Source organism: Mustela putorius, unplaced genomic scaffold (assembly GCF_011764305.1).
Source record: "Mustela putorius furo isolate JIRA1106 unplaced genomic scaffold, ASM1176430v1.1 tig00000224_pilon_pilon_pilon, whole genome shotgun sequence".
NCBI classification, from domain to species: domain Eukaryota; kingdom Metazoa; phylum Chordata; class Mammalia; order Carnivora; family Mustelidae; genus Mustela; species Mustela putorius.
In genome coordinates, this window is record NW_025421321.1 from 7,128,739 (window position 1) to 7,141,433 (window position 12,695).

Genomic DNA, 12,695 nt, shown 5'->3' on the forward strand with positions numbered 1-12,695 from the left:
AGCAGAATGCAAATGATCTCAGATGACAATGTGAAAACTCAGGAAGAAGAGTAAAAACTTATGGTAAATCTAAATGAATAGTTGCTAGGAAAAAATAATTACAATATCTGTGGATATGTATATATGTAGATGTATATATATATTTCAAAAAAACTCAAATGGCAGGAAAGGATAAACTGCATTAATGTGTAGAGTCTTGGAAATTGGGGAAAAAATCTAGTTTAAGATAGACTGTAATATTTCTAAGATAAATGCTGAAGTATTTAGGAAAACTAAGACTTCATAATGAGGAAGTGTAGAATTAACAGTTTATAAGAAGGGACAAAGTAAGGGCAAAAAATAAATACAGGATTAAGTAAGACAAGTACAGGCAACAGATATACAGATTGGACAGAAGAAGTAAAACTATCTTTGTTTTCAGATGAAAAAGTGAAAAACAACAACAATAACAAAATGCTTCAGTAATTAATAAGTAATTATAGCAATTTTGCAGGATACAAAGTTAATACAAGAGTCATTCTCTTTTCTACATATTAGCAATGAACAAGTAGAATTTGACATTATAAATACATTGCCATTTCAATAGCCAAATTATGGGAAGAGCATGAATGTCCATCAACTAATGAATGGATAAAGAAGATATGGTGTATATATACAATGGAATATTACTCAGCAATATAGAAGAATGAAATCCTCCATTCACAATAATGCAGTTGGAGCTAAAAAGCATTATGCCAAGCAAAATAAGTCAGTCAGAGATAGACAAATACCATATGATTTCACTCATCAATAAAATTTCAGAAGCAACACAACACAAACAACAACCTAGGGGGCAGACAGAAGAGAGAAGCAAACCATAAAACAGACTCTTAAGTATAGGGAACAAACAAGGGTTGCTGGAGAGGAAGTAGGGGGATGGGTTAAATGGGTGATGGGTATTATGGAGGGCATTTGTTGTGATGAGCACTAAGTGTTGTATGTAATTTATGAATCACTAAGTTCTATATCTGAACATAATATTACACTGTAATTACCTAACTGAATTTTTTTTAAAGATTTTATTTATTTATTTGACAGGCAGAGATCACAAGTAAGCAGAGAGGCAGGCAGATAGAGAGAGAGGTGGAAAAATGCTCCCTGCTGAGCAGAAAGCACTATGCGGGGCTGGGTCCCAGGACCCTGGGATCATGACCTGAGCGGAAGGCAGAGTCTTTAACACACTGAGCCACCCAGGTGCCCCAATTAACTGAAATTTAAATAAAAACTTGAGACTACAAAAAAAAAAAAAAAGCTCTCACAACACATTGCCATTAAAAAAATCACCTTGCTACTTATATACATGAAATGTATGAGAAAAACTACAAAATTCTAAGAAAAGAAATAAAAGAAGACAAATAGATAGATATTCCATGCTCATGGAGAAGACTCAAGATTGTTAAAGGTAGTTATTCCAAAATTGATCTATAGATTTAATATAATCCCAATTAAAATCCCAGTTAGTTATTTTGTGTATAATCACAAATATATTTGAATGTTTATATGGAAAGTCATAAGACCCCAAACAGCCAGCTCAACACTGAAGAAGAATAAAGTTGGAGGACTGATATATTCTGACTTCAAGACTTACTAAAAGGTGTGATAATCACGATAGTGTGTATTGGTAAAAGACTAGATAAGAGATCAAGAGAACAGAACAAGGAGCAAGAAATAGACCTCGATAAATATGGTCAGCTAAATTTAGACAAAGGGCACAGGTAATGCAATGGAGATAGGATAACTTTTTCAACAAATGGCACTGAAACAACTGTATCTCCATAAGCCAAAAAATAAAAATACGAAAGAATCTGGATGCAGACCTTAGATCTTCACAGAGTTAATTCAAAATGATAATAGACCCACATGTAAAATGCATAACTGTAAAACTCCTAGAGAATAACAGAGGAGAAAACCCAGAGGACCTTGGGTAAAGTGATGACTCTTTAGATACAGTATCAAAGTCACAACCCATGAAATAAATAATTTATAAGCTGGACTTCATTAAAATTAAAAACTTAGGATCTGCAAAAGACAATGTCAAGAGAAAGAAGACAAAGCACAGACTGAGAGAAAATATTTGCGAAAGATACATGTGATAAAAGATTGCCGTCCAAAATATTCTAAGAATTCTTAAAATTCAACAATAAGAAAATGAAGAACCCAATTAAAACATGGACCAAAAGACCTTAACAGACCCCTCACTGAAGACATATAGAGATAGCATTCAATATCACATCTCTCTAGAAAATTACAAATAAAAATAATAATGAGATACCACTACAAATCTATCAGAATGGTCCAATTCAAAAATACTGGCAGCACCAAATTCTGGTGAGAATGTGAAGCTACAAGAACTTTCTTTCATTGCTAATGGGAAACCAAAATGGTACACCAAGTCTGGTAAACTGTTTTGGCAGTTTCTTAAGAAACTAAACATGCTCTTATCAAATGATTCAGCAGTCTGGTTCCTTGATATTTACCCAAATGAGTTGGAAAAATAAAAATTAAAAACCCTTTGGACTGATGTCTATAACAGCATTATTCATTGCCAAGACTTGGAAGCAACCAAGGTGCCCTTTGAGTGCATAAATAAACCATGTATATCCACACAATGAAATATTATTCAATGCTAAAAAGAAATAGATTTTAACTCATGGAGAAACGTTAAGCACATATTGTTAAGTGAAAGAAGCCAATGTGAAAAAGCTTCAATATTGCATGATTCCTGCTATATGAAATTAGTCATACATAGCCTTATATGAATATGCCTCTGGAAAAGGCATAACTATGGAGATAATAAAGAGATCGGTGGCTGCCAGGAGGTGGGGGTTGGAGATAAGTAGGCAGAGCACAAAAACTATTCTGAATAAAAAACAGAATGGTGGATACATTTCCAAATCCATAATATGTGCAACACCAAGAGCGAACCCAAATGTAAAGTATGGCCTTGAGGGATAAAGATGTGTCAATGTGGTTTATCAATTGCAACATATATTCCACCCTGGTGGGGAATATTGATAAAGGGGAGACTATGCATATATGGAGGAAGAGGGTATATGGGGACTCTCTTCCTCTCAATTTTGCTCTGAAACTAAAAGTGTTCCCCAAAAATAGTCTATTTAAGGGAAAAATGAGCAAGAGATGAGAAAGAGAGAGAGAAACCAAGAAATAAACTCTTAACTATAGAGAACAAACAGATGATTGATTACCAGAGTGGAGGTGGGTGAAGGAATGGGTAGACTAGGTGACGGGAATTAAAGAGCACACTTACCATGATGAATGCTGAGTATTGCACAGAATTGCTGAATCACTCTATTGTACACTTGAGAAACTAATGTAACACTGTATGCTTACTATACTTGAATTAAAAGAAAACACTTAAAAAATAAAGCCTATTAAGGCCAATGAATACATGATTGCTTTTTAAAAGGCAGGAAATAGAGATAAAGGAACAGAACAGATAAAACAAGTGTAAAACTAATAGTGAAATGGTAGACTTGAACAGAAACATGTAAATGTAAATGAGCTAAATAATTCAAAATTAAAATTAAGTATTGTCAACCTGGATTAAACTGCTTATAAGATCTATACTTTAAATGTACAACAAATATATATTATAATATTTGCATAAAAAGTTGGACATAAGACTAATTAGATATACTGATACAAGACTGATTATACATTAAAGAAAGAAACATTTCTTGTGATTCACCATTCAATTCACCAGAGAGACATAATACTTCTAACTTTGTATGCACGGATAACAGAAATTTAAAATATATAAAAGAGAAAAAAATGAAAGAACTAAAAGGACAAATAGATCATCTATGGTAGATCAGAAAGGAACAGAGACCATATACAGTAACAGTCACCTTACAGGCAATACAATGGCACTAAATTCATATCTCTCAATAGTTACCCTGAATGTTAATGGGCTAAATGCCCCAATCAAAAGACACAGGGTATCAGAATGGATAAAAAACAAAGCCCATCTATATGTTGCCTCCAAGAAACTCATTTTAAGCCTGAAGACACCTCCAGATTTAAAGTGAGGGGGTGGAAAAGAATTTACCATGCTAATGGACATCAGAAGAAAGCAGGAGTGGCAATCCTTATATCAGATCAATTAGATTTTAAGCCAAAGACTATAATAATAGATGAGGAAGGACACTATATCATACTCAAAGGGTCTGTCCAACAAGAAGATTTAACAATTTTAAATATCTATGCCCCCAACGTGGGAGCAGCCAACTATATAAACCAATTAATAACAAAATCAAAGAAACACATCAACAATAATACAATAATAGTAGGGGACTTTAACACTCCCCTCACTGAAATGGACAGATCATCCAAGCAAAAGATCAGCAAGGAAATAAAGGCCTTAAACGACACACTGGACCAGATGGACATCACAGATATATTCAGAACATTTCATCCCAAAGCAACAGAATACACATTCTTCTCTAGTGCACATGGAACATTCTCCAGAATAGATCACATTCTCGGTCCTAAATCAGGACTCAACCAGTATCAAAAGATTGGGATCATTCCCTGCATATTTTCAGACCACAATGCTCTAAAGCTAGAACTCAACCTCAAAAGGAAGTTTGAAAAGAACCCAAATACATGGAGACTAAACAGCATCCTTCTAAAGAATGAATGGGTCAACCGGGAAATTAAAGAAGAATTGAAAAAAGTCATGGAAACAAATGATAATGAAAATACAACGGTTCAAAATCTGTGGGACACAACAAAGGCAGTCCTGAGAGGAAAATATATAGCGGTACAAGCCTTTCTCAAGAAACAAGAAAGGTCTCAGGTACACAACCTAACCCTACACCTGAAGGAGTTGGAGAAAGAACAAGAAAGAAACCCTAAGCCCAGCAGGAGAAGAGAAATCATAAAGATCAGAGCAGAAATCTATAATCATTTTGAAAAAATTTTGCACACTATTCTCATTTAATGCGAGAATCATTGACATAAATCAGTAAGGATATGGAAGACATAAATAATATGATTGACAAAGGGATCTAATCAATATACATGGAACACTGTAACCAACAATTGCAAGATACATCATTTTCTCAGCTGAACATGGACTCTTTTCCTTGTAACTGACCATAACATCAGCCTAAAGAAGCAAGATTTATTAAATACACACTGATTAAAATTTTATGGGGGGGTATGTGCTCTGATAAGAGTAGAACTAACTAGAACTCATTAACCAAAATGTACCTAAGGAATTCCAAGAATATTTAGCAATTTATAAATGGCATATAGGTCTAGAAAAGAATCAAAATGGAAATTTGAATATTACTAAGCCATAAAAAAGAATGAAATCTTGTCATTTGCAACAAGGTGAATGAAATGAGGGAATATTATGCTAAGTGAAATAAGTTGTTCAGAAAAAGACAAATACCATATGATTTCACTCATAGGTGGAAATTAAGAAACAAAACAAATGAGCAAAGTGAAAAAAAGACAAACCAAGAAACAGATCTTAACTATGGAGAACAAACTGATGGTCACCAGAGCGGGATGAGTGTGGGTTGCGGGAAATAAAGTGGTTTGGGGGATTAAAGAGTTCACTGGGTTGAGTACTGGGTGATGTGTGGGAATGTTGAATCACTATATTGTACACCTGAAAAAAATATTACACTGTGTATCAACTAACTGGAATTTAAATAAAAAAAAGGAGAAAAGTTTGGAGATACTTATAACTGCATAACAATAATAACAGTGTGCAACATATTAAATACATGGGACCTAAATAAAGCCATACCTACAAAGATAATGTTTATCCTTAAATTGATACACAAAGAAAGAAGAAAATCTAAAAATTAATTTTCTGTGTATCTTAAGAAATGAGGCAAAAAATAAATAAATTAAAACCACATAATTTAGACAGAAAAATAAGGGAAGAGTTCAAATTGAGAAATCATAAAACAATATTTAAAATAAACTGAGCCACACTTAGTTCTTTGAAAACTGAATAGACAAAAAGATCTACAAACTTTAAAATTAAAAATTAAAGGCATAGAGTATTAATATCAGAGTAAAAAAAGAGAGCACAGATCCTGTGGCCTTTGAAATGGTCATCAAAAAATATCTTCAGTGACTCTGTGCCAGTAGATTTGCTTACCTGAAATAGGCCTATTCTTAGAAAATTGTAATAGAATAAAAAATGATAAAATTTGTATAGAAATTACACTAGTGATTAAAAAATCTTCCCAGAAATAAGTGACACAATCTCAAATGGCTTCACTGGTGAATTCTTCTCAATATTTTAAAAAGGAAATATCGTGACTCTTATCCAATTTGTAAACAACTAAGAAAGGAGAGACTTTCCAAACTCATTTTGTGAAGCCAGCATGAGATGCTTTCAAACTCTCTTGAACAGTAGCAGATAAGAAAATTACAGATTAATATCACTCATTAATATAGATGCAAAATCCTGAATAAATATTAGAAACAAATCTAGAAGTATTAGAAATTAAGTTCAAGAATACATAAGTAAAGGAAATTTTATCACCATTAAGGATTCCAAGAGTGTGAGGTTAGTTTAACTTTAAAAAACCCATCCATGTAATCAAGCACATTAAGAAACTTGAAAGCAATTATATTATCTTCTCAACAGATGCCAAGGAGTGGAAAGCAATGGGAGAAGTGGACAAAGAAAGATAGAGATAAAGAGAGACACAGAGAAAGTGAAATGGAAATATAAAAATTCACCATGTATTCACAATTTAAAGATATTAAATGAAACAATAGCAAAAATGGAAAGCAGAAAAGGAGAGGGAAAAACTTGACACAAGGTATCTAAAAAAGTAAATATACTTAGTATTGGAATATTAACAACTTTTCCCAAATTAAATTGTGAAAGAGACTAAAATATCCATGTCTATCAACATGGGGTTCGAAATTCTCTCCTGTGCAATTAGCAAGGGAAATGTATAGTTTTGAAAGTGAAATTAAAACATTAATATTTGTAGGTGGCATGATCACATATATAGAAAATTTTAGGGGCAACTTGGTGGCTCAGCCTCTGACTCTTGACTTCTGATCAGGTCATGATTTCAGGATTGAGAGATGGAGCCTCATGTCGGGCTCTGAACTGGGCATGGCGCTGGCTTAAGATTCTCTCCCACTCCCTTTCCCTTTTCCCCTTCTTTCCTAAAAAAAAAAAAAAAAAAAAAAAAAAGAGAAGAAAAAAGAGAAAAAGAAAGAAAAATTTAAAATCTACCACCTATATGCCTCATTATGTGCAGTTAGTAAATTTATTGGATACTGGACCAAGGTACAAAAAGTGATTGCATTTCTCTATACCAACAATAAACCAGTTGGAATATTTTTTTACATAATACTGTTTATCTCAATACCAAGAAACACGAAATGTCTCAAAGTAAATCTACCAAATATAGTAAGACTGCAATGAAAAATCCTGCAGAATATTATTGAGACTTTGCACATGGGTTGAAAAAATAAGTACTATGAAGATATCAATCCTCTCCATATTAATTTGCTTTGATACAATTCCAGAGAAAATCCTAGCAAGGTTATTCACGTTTTTATTTTTGTGTTTATTTATTTGGGGGGTTTTCTTTTTTGCCATTTTTGTTTTTTGCAAAAATTCTAAAGCTGATTGTAAAATTTGTATGAAAATGCATGTGGCCAAGAATAGCTAAGACAATCATGAGAAAGAAATAAAATTGAAAGATTTCACTTCCCTATATAAATAAACAACAGTTAAGAGAGAGTGGTATTAGGGGTCCCTGGGTGGCTCAGTCAGTTAAGTTTTTGGAGTCTTGATTTTTGGCTCAGGTCAGGATATCAGGATTGTGAGACCGAGCCCCACCTCAGGCTCCACACTCAGCAGGAAGTCTGCTTGGGATTTTCTCTCTCCCTCCTCCCCCCCCCCAAAAAGAGCATAGTATCAGTTTAAAACCTACAAATAGACCAATGGAATAGAATAAAACATCCAGAAATATATTCATGTATTTGGATATTTACTTCATGACAAAGTTGACATTTCAGAATAGTGGGTGAAACTTTGATAGACTTCATAAATGTTAGCAGGTCTATTTGCTATTCATGTGGAAAAAATGAATACCCTTGTCTCACACAATACACAAAAATTAACTCTAAATGGACAAAACCTAATTGTGACAGTTTAAAAAATGTAAAGCTTCTAGAAAATGGCACAGGATAATGTGTTCGAAATCTTGAGGATAGACAAAAATTTCCTATACAAATCCTATTATCCATAAGGAAATTTTGGTAAACTAGGCTATATTAAAAATAACATTTGAAACTCTCCAAAAATATACCAGTAAGAGAATAAAAACTACAAAGTGATTTAAAACAATAGTGATACAAATATAGATATACTAGCAATATTGGGCAAAATACTTTTATTCAGAATATGTAACTTCTATAAACTGATAAGAAACAGGCCACTTTTTTTTAAAGATTTTATTTATTTATTTGACAGAGAGAGAGATCACAAGTAGGCAGAGAGGCAGGCAGAGAGAGAGAGAGAGAGAGAGGAGGAAGCAGGCTTCCCGCTGAGCAGAGAGCCCAATGCAGGGCTAGATCCCAGGACCCTGAGATCATGACCTGAGCCGAATTCAGAGGCTTAACCCACTGAGCCACCCAGGCACCCTAGGCACATTTTTTTTTTTAAAGGACAGGCTTGAACTGGGGCGCCTGGGCGGCTCAGTTATTAAGTGTCTCCCTTTGGCTTGGGTCCTGGTCCTGGGATCCTGAGATGAGCCCCACATTGCAGACCCTGCTCAGAGGGAAGCTTGCTTCTCCCTCTCCCACTCCTCCTGCTTGTATTCTCTCTCCCTCTCTCTCTATCAAATAAATACACAAAATCTTTTTTAAAAGGCTTGAATTGGCATTTTTTAAAGTAGATATCAAAACGGCTAATAAACATGATGTTTTCCTACTGTGTTCATGTTAGCAAGCTACAAATTAAAACCACAATGAGGTATTATTACACTCTGATGGGAATTCCAATATTAATAGAGCTAGCAACACTAACTGTTGGTGAAGAAGAGTATAAATTATTTCAAGCACTTTGGAAGAGTTCTTCGCATTATCTACTGAAGCAGAAATTATATCCACCACTACTGGGTATATACCCAACAGAAATGCATGCATCTATGCACCAGAATATATATACATGAATATTAACAACAGCAAGATTCTTAGAAGTCATAAACTGAAAACAACCTAGTATTTTTATTTAATGGAATACCTTAAAATAATAAAAATGAATGAACTACTGTAATGTATAATATTGAGAATAAATCTCACAAATTGTTGAGAAAAAAGTATTATTCATATGAAGTTCAAAAAAGGCAAGATTAGTCCCTGGTGATAGGAGAGGAGAGTCACTGTCTGAGGCAGGAGTCACTGGAAACAGGCATGAGGAGACTTCTGGATTATTCACAATATTTGTGTTTTCTCCTCCAGATGTTGTTGATATGGGTCTGCTAACTTTGTGAAAATGTATTGAGTTGTACACTTATAATGTGTGCATTTTTTCATACATTTCTACTACAATGTAAGTGTTATTCTTAAAAAAAAAACTGTACTGCTAATTAAGATAGGCTATTCTTGTTGAGAATCTTGGCATCCATATTCATCAGGGATATTGGTCTGAAATTCTCCTTTTTGAGGGGGTCTTTGCCTTATTTGGGGATGAAGGTACTGCTGCCTTTATAGAAAGCATCTGGAAACTTTCCTTCTGTTTCTATTTTTTTGAACCAGCTTCAGGAGAGTAGATATTATTTCCTCTTTTAATGTTTGGTAGAATTCTCCAGGGAATCCATCAGGTCCTGGGCTCTTGTTTTTTGGGAGGTTATTGATCACTGCTTCAATCTCGTTACTAGATATTGGTCTATTCAGGTTGTCAGTGTCTTCCTAATTCAGTTTTGGAAGTTTATAGGTTTCCAAGAATGCTTCCATTTTGTCTAGGTTGCTTAACTTATTGTCTTATAACTTGATAATAATTTCTGGTGTTTGTTTCTATTTCCTTGGTGTTAGTCATGATATCTCCCTTTTCATTCATAGTTTTATTAATTTAGGTCCTCTCTCTTTTCCTTTGGATTAGTTTGGCCAGTGGCTTATTGATCTTATTGATTCTTTCCAAAAAAACAGCTTCTAGTTTTGTTGATGTGTTCTACTATATCTCTAGGTTCTATTACATTGATCTCTGCTCTAATCTTGATTATGTCCCTTCTCGTGTGTGAGGTTGGCTTAATTTGTTATTGATTTTCCAGTTCTCTAAGGTGTAAAGAGAGCTGGTGAATTCTGGATTTTTCAAGTTTTTTTTGAGTGAGGGATTTCCCCCTTAGGACTGCGTTTGCCATATCCCATAGGTTTTAGACCAATGTGTCTTCATTCTCATTGGTTTCCATGGGGATCCAACAGTACATTAAAAAGATTTTCCACCATGACAAGGTGGGGTTTATTCATGGGATGCAAGGGTGGTTTAACATTTTCTAATCAAAGAATGTGATAGAACAAATCAATAAGTGAAGAGAGAAAAGCCACACTTCCTCTCAATTGGTGCAGAAAAAGCATTTGAAAAGATCAGCATCCATTCCTGATTAAAATGCTTCAAAGTATAGGGATAGAGGGAACATTACTCAACATCATAAAATCTATCTATGAAAAACCTACAACAAATATCATCTTCAATGGGGTAAAACTGACAGCCTTTCCTTTGAGATCAGGAATACAAGGATGCCCACTCTCGCCACTGTTCAACATAGTACTAGAAATCCTAGCAACAGCAATCACACAACAAAAAGAAATAAAAGGTATTCAAATTGGTGATGAAGAAGACAAACTCTCTCTCTTCGCCAATGACATGACACTTTATATGGAAAACCCAAAAGACTCCACCCCTAAACTACTAGAACTTATACAGCAATTCAGTAATGTGTCAGGATACAAAATCAATGTACAGAAATCGGTTGCTTTCTTATACAATAACAATGAAAATATGGAAAGGGATATCAGATAATCAATTCCATTTACTATAGCACCAATAACCATAAGATATCTGGGAATAAACCTAACCAAAGAGGTAAAGGATCTGTACTCAAGGAACTACAGAACACTTATGAAAGAAATTGAAGAAGACACAAAAGATGGAAGAGCATTCCATGCTCATGGATTGGAAGAATAAACATTATTAAACGTCTATACTGCCTAAAGCAATCTATACGTTCAATGTCATCCTGATCAAAATTCCACCAGCATTTTTTAAAGAGCTAGAACAAATAATCCTAAGATTTGTATGGAACCAGAAGAGACCCTGAATTGCTAAGAAATGTTGAAAAAGAAAAACAAAACTGTGGGCATTACATTGCCTGATTTCAAGCTTTACTACAAAGCTGTGATCACCAAGACAGCATGGTACTGGCATAAAAACAGACACATAGAGCAGTAGAACAGAGTAGAGATCCCAGATATGAACCCCCAACTCTATGGTCAAATAATCTTTGACAAAGCAGGAAAAAATATACAGTGGAAAAAAATACAGTCTCTTCAATAAGTCTTGCTGGGAAAATTGGACAGCTATGTGTAGAAGAGTGAAACTCAACCATTCTTTTACACCGTACACAAAGATAAACTCGAAATGGATAAAAGACCTCACTGTGAGGTAGGAATCTATCAAAATCCTAGAGAAGAACATAGGCAGTAACCTCTTTGACATCAGCCACAGCAACTTCTTTCAAGACATGTCTCCAAAGGCAAAGGAAACAAAAGTGAAAATGAACTTTTGGCACTTCATCAAGATTGAAAACTTCTGCACAGCAAAGAAAACAGTCAACAAAACAAAGAGGCAAGCCACAGAATGGGAGAAGATATTCACAAATGACACTACAGAGAAAGGGATGATATCTAAGATCTATAACAAACTCATCAAACTGAACACACACAAAACAGATAATTACATCAAAAAATGGGCAGAAGACATGAACAGACACTTCTCCAAAGAAGACATACAATGGCTAACAGACACATGAAAAAAATGTTCATCACCATTAGTGATCAGGAAGATTCAAATCAAAACCACTTTGAGAAGTCACCTTATACCAGTTAGAATGGCAGAAATTAACAACACAAGAAACAACAAATGTTGAAGAGGATGTGGAGAAAGGGAAACCCTCTTACACTGTTGGTGGGAATTCAAGTTGGTGCAGCCACTTTGGAAAACAGTGTAGAGATTACTTAAGAAATTAAAAATAGAGCTACCCTATGACCCTGTAATTGTACTACTAGGTGTTTACCCCAAGATACAGATGTAGTGAAAAGAAGGGCCATCTGTACCCCAATGGTCATAGCAGCAATGGCCACAGTTGCCAAACTGTGGAGAGAAACAAGATGCCCTTTGACGACAAATGGATAAGGAAAATATGATCCATGTATACAATGGAGTATTATGTCTCCATCAGAAAGGATGAATATCCAACTTCGTATCAGCATGGACAGGACTAGAAGAGATTATGCTGAGTGAAATAAGTCAAACAGAGTCCATTATCATATGGTTTCACTTACTTGTGGAGCATAAGGAATAACATAAATGACATGAGGAGCTGGAGAGGAGAAGTGAGTTGGGGAAATTGGAGGGGGAG